Source organism: Symsagittifera roscoffensis, chromosome 4 (genome assembly GCF_963678635.1).
Source record: "Symsagittifera roscoffensis chromosome 4, txSymRosc1.1, whole genome shotgun sequence".
In the NCBI taxonomy this organism is placed as follows: domain Eukaryota; kingdom Metazoa; phylum Xenacoelomorpha; order Acoela; family Convolutidae; genus Symsagittifera; species Symsagittifera roscoffensis.
The window spans coordinates 70,654,384-70,663,759 of record NC_087065.1 but is presented as its reverse complement, the minus strand read 5'-3'; positions in this window follow the sequence as shown (position 1 = coordinate 70,663,759).

Genomic DNA, 9,376 nt, shown 5'->3' with positions numbered 1-9,376 from the left:
TCTCGTTTTGCTCTTTTGCAATAAATAACAAAACTATCAGAAATTGTGGTTTCATTTTTGTCATTACACATGCCAGCTAGTGAGCTTTGTGTTATAATACAAACTTTTTAATTTTTTTTTCTAATTTTTTCTCCATTAAAGATGTTCACTTTTATAGTTTAACATGTGTTTAATAGAATGGAGTTTCTTTAAAAGCATTTGGCGCATGTGAGAACGCGTGAGACTCTTAATTTATACGTCGATAGTTCAATTCAGGATCATAGAAATTTTTAATTTCTCAATTCGAATTTTTTTTTGTGCCTTTTTTCTTTTTTAATAGTAAGGAACCTAATGAAAACTCTTGGATACAGTCACGGGACGTAGAAGTTGCAATTTTTTTTTATTTCAACGAGAAAATGAAAGAACTTTTTCTTCAAGTTTTGTTCGTTTTCTCTGCAACTATTTAAGATAAAGGGTTCAAATTTTGACAAATGTAGATGAAATTATTTGAAAGGGTTCAACCGGGCCAACATTTGAGAAATCTTGTTTTGAAGGCGTAAATTAGCCAGCATAACATAACTAATTTTAGAGGTGTTCTTGCTGTGGAAACAACCTCACAAACAATATAAGCAATTTGAATTTATGGCCTCAAATAAGTTTTTTGGGAGGCTGATGGGCTTGACTTACTCCTAATGTTGCGTAAAATTGACAAATAACAGACAAGTAAAAAACGGCAAAATTTTTATTGATTGTTTCGCGCTGATGATCGAATTCAGTCAATAAAAGAACCATTCCAGCAAATATTTCGAAAAAATTAATGCTAATTTGAAGCACATGAGTCCCAGCAGTTTTTGTGGTGTGTAATTTTAGAATCAGCTCAAGAACTTATACTGCTTGTGTCGTGAAAACAGATATGATCGTTTCTCGACGCGGAACCAAGTAACTCTTATAATTCTGTTATTTGTCACTTTTAGGCAGCATAATGAGTAATTCAAAGTCATCAGCTTCCCAAAGAACTAATTTGAGCCCATAAATTCAAATTCCTTTTATTGTTAGTGAGGTTGTTTCCACAGCAAGAACACCTCTAAAACAAGTTATGATATGCTGGCTAATTTACGCCTTCAAAACAAGATTTCTCAAATTTTGGCCCGGTTAAGCCCTTTCAAATAACCTAATCTATATTTTGTCAAATTTTGACCCCTGTATGTCAAATAGTTGCAAAGAAAACGAACAAAACGTGAAGAGAAACTTCGTTTATGTTTTTGGAACTATTATGTCCCGTGACTGTAGTGTGGGTCTTCGTGATTTTAACATTTTTTTTCATGAATTGTTCACGCTCAAGTTTGATTTTTCGCGGTTTGACTTTTGAATTGTTTTGAATTCAGTTTATATCTTTTGTAAAAAGGAAAGCAAACTCAACTATCGAACAGCAAAAGTAAAGGTTGCGTAGTCGAGTTGTAGTTTCGAAATTGGAGTTTCATTTTCAAATTTTGCAACGGAATAACACATTTATCTAATGATTCGATTTTTATCAATTTAGGTTACTTCTATCAAAGAACACCGATCATGAAATGTTTACTCTTATATAAGTCTTGCTGATTTTTTTTCAGAAAAAGTCTTAAAATTTGTTCACGCTTAACTTTGGTTTTTCGCGGTTTGACTGGTAATTTCTTCTTAAGTTCAATGCATTTCCATTGTTAAAAGGAAGGCAAACTCCACTATCGAACAGCAAAAGTGTAAAGGTCTCAAAAAACGTGATCGACTTCTAATTTCGAAAATGGGAATAAATTATCAGATTTCCCATTGAATTACAAGTTTTATCTTTGATCACGTTACCTCAAATTGGGTTAATTTCAACGAAAAGGTGTCCATCATAATTTGTTCTACAAATTCAAAGAGCTTTAAAGCCATCTATTTTTTTTCTTCGAAAGTCAAAAGTTGAAGGTTTGAGAAAAAATGTGTCAGTTTTTTTTCAGTTTCTTTCGTTTGTTACTTTTTTCCAACTGTTAGTTGGCTATGTTCTTGAAGTTTAAGGGTATCTTCGTTTCTTCAAAAATCGAATGTTGAAGTTTCAAAAAAAAAAATAAATTAGTTTTTTTGTTTCATTGCGTTCATTATTCTTTTCCATCTGTCAGTTGGCGGCGTTTTGCCTTTTTAGAGCTGTTTTTGCCATTTCTCGAATGAAGTACAGCTTCGTTTCTGTGTAATTTTGCAAAGAATACTATAGCCATTGGAAACTCTTGGCGAAGTTCCAGGAAATTTTTTGTGCTTCTGAAAGTGAATGCTAAGGAAAAAATGAAGAAAGTAAAACACTTTTATACTTTTCAGTTTTATACTTTCATTTTTTCTTTTTTTTCTCAGGCAAAATCAGGCACAAAAATTATCCGCCAGAAGAGGTCGATTGATATATCATTTAAAAGAGTTAGTCGAGAGTTGATCGCATCTGAAAATTGGAGCCAGTAAAAAGGTACCGAAGTAGCAAAAATCTTCTAGCAGTACAAAACTAGCCGCGAAGCTCCGTTAGAAAATTTCAGTGTTAAATCTAAACAGTTTAACAAAAAACATTCACAAAAAAATGTTGACATTCATTTTGCATTTACAGCTCATATTACAAATCATGAAAGAAAAAAATTGTAAATTTCTCTTCTCAAAATCCGTACAGAAAGAGAAAATCAACGGGAATTTTTCTCGAGAATAACTGCAATCAGAACATTTTGTGCTACATTCACAACAACTTAGAATCTTTGCGCACTTTGTGGGTTTTTTGTTTCGATCTTACATGCTTGATTTTATTTATCAAAAGATTTGTTTTATTAAATGAAAGAAGATTTCCCCTCTCGATTAACTGAAGCAAAAATAGGACAGGACGACTACGTTGCAAACTGCAATTAAACTTAAAAGTGGAAAAATGTTTTAAAATTGTACTATTTTTTCAGAAAATCATTTGGCGTTTTACTGACAGTTCGGTTATTTTACTATTTGATTTCTTTTCGATATAATCTTGTTCATTTCTTATCATTGAGAAAAGTTATTGATTGCTGAGCAAATAGCAGATAATCTCCAAACCACCTTAATCATTTCAAAAAGAAATTTTTAAACTAAACCAGAAAGTTGAAGAACAAACATCGCCCTACGTTAAAGTTTCTTACCAATTGGAAAAGTGGTCAGATGAAAATTTTTTGTGCGGTATAATTAGATGTTGCTGGAATCGGCTTTTGAATTAGGTGGAAAACTCAAGATAGTAATTATCAGCTTAAAAAACTGAATGATCAGGAGCAATTTTTTCAGCATTTAATCGATTTCCTCAGTCAGCCTCTGTCTAATTTAGTCACAAAAATCAGACCACTTATTCTCGGCACTTAGGCATTAACTTTTTAAAAATCTTTTCAGATTTTGAATCACCAGCAGTAGGGCTTTTAAATGATACCTAAATCATTTACTCAAAATTATGAGGAAAAATCAGACAATTAGCCATAGTTTTTTTATCACATCTGCAAGCTAGGGGATTTGAGGCTCCTTACCTCTAGGTCGGTGGTTTGGTTCCGGCAGATTGCAAAATAGCTCGTTTATCAAAGCTTCTTTTGCGTTTCTTTTTCTTTTCTCCTTTTTTCGCTTCTCTTGATCTAATTTTAACGTTTTTTTGCTTGTGTTGGAAAGGCGCTGTGTAAAATATTTCAGTGGGAACAAAACTCTTCTAAAGCATTTTTACCGATTTTGTTTTGTTTGTCCTTTAAAATAGTGGTTTTTATTTCACAACTGATGTAGTTAGCAACGTTTTTTTAAAAAATTGTTCTCGTGTTGATTGCCTTTGCGAGAAGCGAGTAAATTGCAATCGGGCAGTGGAATTTTTTTCACGTAAATAGTTTTGTTCACCGAATGGGCAAAACTAGAAATGTTGAATTCAGGCTGGGTTCATAATGAATTCAAGTTTCTTGTGTCTCCTGCATACTTGGCCAGGAGGTAACGAATGCGTCTGGGACTGCTTAAAAACTTAACTGTGCTCGAGTTTATTATTTTTCAGCTGATTTTGGTTATTTTTCATCGCTTTAGTGTCGTTTTGAGTCGTTTCAAGGAAAACATAATGTTCATGTTTTAATTTGGATGGCGCAAAACGTTTAAATTTTGGAATTGAAATTTTAGTTCAAATCGTCGCTAAATAATTGCTTTTGTATTCATATTAAGCGCCATTGATTGCGTTTCTAGACAAGCTCTCTGCCAAAAGAAGATCATTTCTGACAAAATATTGAAGTTTTAGTTGTGGCTTATGATTTTTTGGAATTATTGCCTATCATTTTTTTCCTGCCTGCTAGTAACAAATTCTGAAGCTATCAGCGCATCTGGAGTAGAGGCAGTGGCGGATTTGGGGGCGAGGGGGAGAAGGGAATTGTAGTCCCCCCTTTGTATTTTTTGAGATATCCATTTTTGGCTGACTGACCCTAAAATTTTTCTAAAAGCGCCTTGGCGCCATTTTATACTAATTTTGAGGGAGGAGCGCGCGCCGAAAAACACTTTTTTGGCCTATTTTTTCAAAATATTGCCTGCGGCGCAGAATTTTTTTTCAAAATTAGGTCTTTATAGTGATTTGGGAGAGCTCAGAAAATCAATTTGGTCGACCTAAAACAAAAGTCGACAAAATTTTCGATTTTTAAAAAACAATCCGTCCCAACTCCTCGAGAAAGTCCTAGATCCGCCCCTGAGTAGAGGTAACACACCTGCCTGAACCGAGAAACGATTGTGGTTCGAATCGGACTGGGACCTGATTTTTTGCGAACTATATTTTTTCTGCTTTTTTGGACTATTGTCTTTCTGTTCTTTGTCGGCTCAATTCCCGTGGCCTCAGACTGTTTTGGAAGTTTCAGCTTTCTTTTAAACTTCTGAGCACTTTTTTGAAAACCCCATTGGCACAGAGCTTTTTTAAAACCCCATTGCCAGAGGTTATTGAACTACAAGTTTGTTGCGGAATTTCAGTTTTGTTTTTTTTCTATTTCTTTTCTGAAATTCTGGTGCGTCGGATGATCTGCTGGAAATATTACATATGCTATTTTTATGCTCGCGATCAGTAAGCGTTATCAGTTCGGAATATAGACTTTTTCTCTGAAATAATTTTTTCTGTAAACAACTTGTGTTCTCAAACCTGCGTTTTTGTCAACGAACAGACATATTTTGAGCTATCCTTTCTATTCGATATCTGTTTTCATATTAGTTTCAAATTTACCAGTTCTGGTTTGGTACAATTTCGTTTTTTTTTAATTGGCGTAAAATTTTTCCGGGTTCAACCTAATCCTATATTGCATCGTTGGATGAGTGAATCAAACACAAACTTCCTATTGGTTTGAGTTATATGAGTGGGTAATTTAGCTTTCAGTAAACATTTAATTTTTATTGAGTTCTTTTTTTTGCTCAACGGATGTCTGCTCGAAAAGCTTCGACTCTGTATTGCTTCGTAAGTTCAGTTTCGATGCAAATTTAGCTCTCAATTGTCTTGATCAGCTTTTTTAGCTGATTTTATTGTCTGCTAATTTTTGTTTTGTTATGTTTTTGTTATAGCAAGTGTTGCGGAGGAGAAAACTCCGATACTTGTCAGGCTGAGTTATCAATATAACGCTACAGGACGGTGTAACAAAATCATTTCCATCTTTCTTGTTGCGATCACAAAAATACTGACTGTTTTTTGCAGTTTCTTCAAAAAAAAATCCCGATTAAAGCGTTGTATCAAATTAAACCTGTTTAATCATTCATAGTTAAGATTCACAAAAAAATCTTGTTGTTATTAATTTTTTTATTAAACAACAGACTCGAAGTTAACGCAGATTTTTTTATTCCGGTTGTTTCATAAACTGTGAGAGAAAACTCCGATACTTGTCAGGCTTAGTTATCAATATAACGCTACAGGACGGTGTAACAAAATCATTTCCATCTTTTTTGTTGCGATCACAAAAATACTGACTGTTTTTTGCAGTTTCCTCAAAAAAAATAATCCCGATTAAAGCGTAGTATCAAATTAAACCTGTTTTATCATTCATACTTAAGATTCACAAAAAATCTTGTCGTTATTAATTTTTTTATTAAATAACAGACTCGAAGTTAACGCAGATTTTTTTATTCCGGTTGTTTTATAAACTGTGAGACTTTTAAAAAGGCTTTCATCTTTTCGAACTGTTTTGACTCTTTAAAGAATTTTTCACAAAATGGAAGGTAAATTGGACAATCATTTTCACAGGTGCAGTAAATGGTTCCCGCCAATATCAACCGCTTATGAATTGATGCTGTACTCGCTGAAACTTAAGCCCATATGTGCAAGGCAAAACTTTTCGGCAACCATGAGACGTTTTTTATTGGAAAAGTTTGGTCGACCTTTTCTGCTAACCTGTCTGAAAAGGTTGTCTCTAAATCAGTGTCGTTCTCGTGAAAAAATTTGTATGATAAATTTGCTTCTTTTCCTACCCTTAATAGCATATTTTTTTGACATATTGACGTTTAACTTTGACGGCGGTTGCGTTTCTAGCTAAATCGCCAAATAAGTTTGCGTTGCTGCAATTTTGATGAAAAGAATTTTTTTTTGTAACTCACAACTCTAGTTCATAATTTGGAAATGACAGCCTTTTTGTTGAAAACACCATTTACAAAAACTATTGATTGGTTTGTCGACAAGCTAACCAGTGTGTTCAAAAGTTGCTTTTTTACAAAAAAGATATATTTTTTATACCTCTCACTGCTCGTAGGCGGAAATTTTGCCAAAAAAAAAATTTTTTTCTACTTTTCATTTTTCTAACTCTGAAAATATGCTGAAAATGCTATGTTTCCGGGACTAGATGTACAGAAATTATGATTTTCCACAAAAACAGTGGGGAATGATTGTCTGTTTTTTCTTCAAAAATTTTTTTTTCCTAAAACATTTGACGTTGCGGAAACGCAAGTTCATGGTTTGGAAATGACTGCCGTTTCAATTGAAAAACCATGTACAAAAATTATTTATGCATTTGTTAACATGATAAATTTTTTGTCCAAAAAATGCGTTATTAAACAGTAACGGACGTTTTTTCATACCTGGCAATGCGCGTGCTGGAAAAGTTGCAAAAACAGGAAATTTTTTCTACTTTTCGTTTTAGGAAATTTTTCATCAGCCTGTTTTCGATGGTCAGCTTAAACTAATATTATAATTTGAGAAATGGTTTTGAAGATCTTGGATTATTGAGCTCAAACCTATAACATTTTTGAAGCTACTAGAAAACGTTTGTTGTTAACTCAACTTTAAATTTCTATTTTATGAATGTTGAACTTAAATAAACAACAAGCCAAAATAAACAGTGAAGGTTTTCGATAATGCGCTTTTCGATAATTGTAGTGCCTTTATGTAACCATTGCCTATTTTGCTTTCAAGAACGAAGAAAGAAAATTTTTAAAATTTTAACTAACAGATTACTACCTGGAACTGTTGTTAATTTCGCACAAAAGGTTTTGTGTGAGATTTGTAGAGGTCAATGGAGTTAAAATTGTCGCAATTATCACCATGATTTTGTTAATTTGCAAGTGGTGCGAACCTTCGCTTCTCCTCTGTGCAAAAAATTTCCGATGCTTGTCGAACTAGGTTATCAATTTACCACTACATGACGTTGCATTAAAACAATTTCGAATTTCATTGTTGCGATCGCTTGTAAATACTGCAGTTTTTTCTGCATTGGCAAGTTTTTCAAAGAAATAAGCACAATTAATGCGTGGCACCAAATTAAACCTGTTTTTATCATTCATAATTAGGATCCCAAAAACGGTCTTTCTGTAACTGAATTTTTTAAACTCGAAATTGGTGAAGATTTTTTGTTACTCCAAGTTGTTTCATAAACTAAGAGGTTTTTCAAGTCTTTCATCTTTTCCAACTGTTTTGGCGCTTTAAAGAAAGTTTTATGACGTGGAAAGTAATTTCGACAATTATTTTAACAGGTGCAGTAAATGGTTCCCGCTATTATCATCTGCGTACAACTTGCTGCTGTACTTGCTGAAACTTAAGCCTGTATGTGCAAGGCAAAATTTTTCGAGCGTCTTTTTACTTCGGCAAATATCAGACGAGTTTTAATCTAAAAATTGGGTCGACCTTCTCTGTTGACCTTTCCTAAAAAGTTGTCATGAAATCAGTGTCAATCTCGTGAAAATTTTGTTTTGTACAATTGCTTCATTTCCTACCTTTAACTGCATATTTTTTGAGATATTGACGTTTAACTTTGACTGCTGCTGCGTTCTTAGCAAATTCACGTAAAAAACATGCGTTGCTGTAATTGTGACGAAATTAACACAATTTGTTTAAAATATTGTTTGTGAGACTAACATGCAAACGCATCATAAAATTCCTCAAAAGCAGTAGGAAGCGGTTGCTTAGTTTTTAAAAAAAAGAAACCCTACTTTTGAAAATCAAATTAAGGAAACTCTGGTTTACAATTTAGAAATGACAGCCTTTTTATTTGAAACATCATGCACAAAAATGATTCAGTCATTTGTCAACACACTAACCAATTGGTCCAAAAATTGTGTTTATAAAAGAATCAGATAATTATTTCATACCTGGCATTGCGCGTGGGTGAATATTAAAAAAGGAAAGTTTTTCTTCTCATTTTTAAGGCAAATTTTTGTCAGCCTGTTTTCGAGGGTCAGTTTGAAAAGTTTTGAGGAACGTTTCGGATTATTGATTTTTTTCTGAGATTTTAATGAAATACTGAAGCTATCAGAAAAAGTTTGTAGTATCTTTAAGTTTAAATTGTTTATTTTATGAAGGTTGAACTCAAAAGAACTAAAAAAAATATTGAAGCGTTTGCTGTTTAAGGCTCATTTCATGCCGTGAACGTTTTTTGAAGTTATCAATGTGTTCTGCCAAAATTTCACTATGAACAAAAATTGAAGTTTCTTTTGCCTACATTGCTTTTAGGAAGGAAGAATCTATTATATATTTAAATGCGGGCTTCACTATCTCGCCATGTTTAAGCTTTTTCAACGTATTATTTTTGCATGCTTAAGCTATATCGTATTTTACAATGGTTAAGAGTTTTTTGTTCGATTTTCCAATTTGATTTTAGTGGTTATTTTACCGAGTTTAAATTCAACAGCCCAATATCGAATAAGGGGTTGCGAATTTGGCCTCCATTTTTGAATGCCCGAATCATTTTAGTTAACGAGATAAGACGATTTTTTTGAGATTTTTTCAAAAAATTTTCAGAAATTTCAAATAACAAAATAATTTACATAACTTGAAGTTCCCAACCCTGTAGTTTGTTGCTGTCAGAGTACTCTAAGGAGTTACAAATCTTGCCTCCAAATATGACTGTTCAAATCCTTGTATTTTTCGAGATATGACGTTTTTTGTGATTTTTTCAAAAATTTTCAGAAAACTTATATTAGTTTTTTTTCGCAA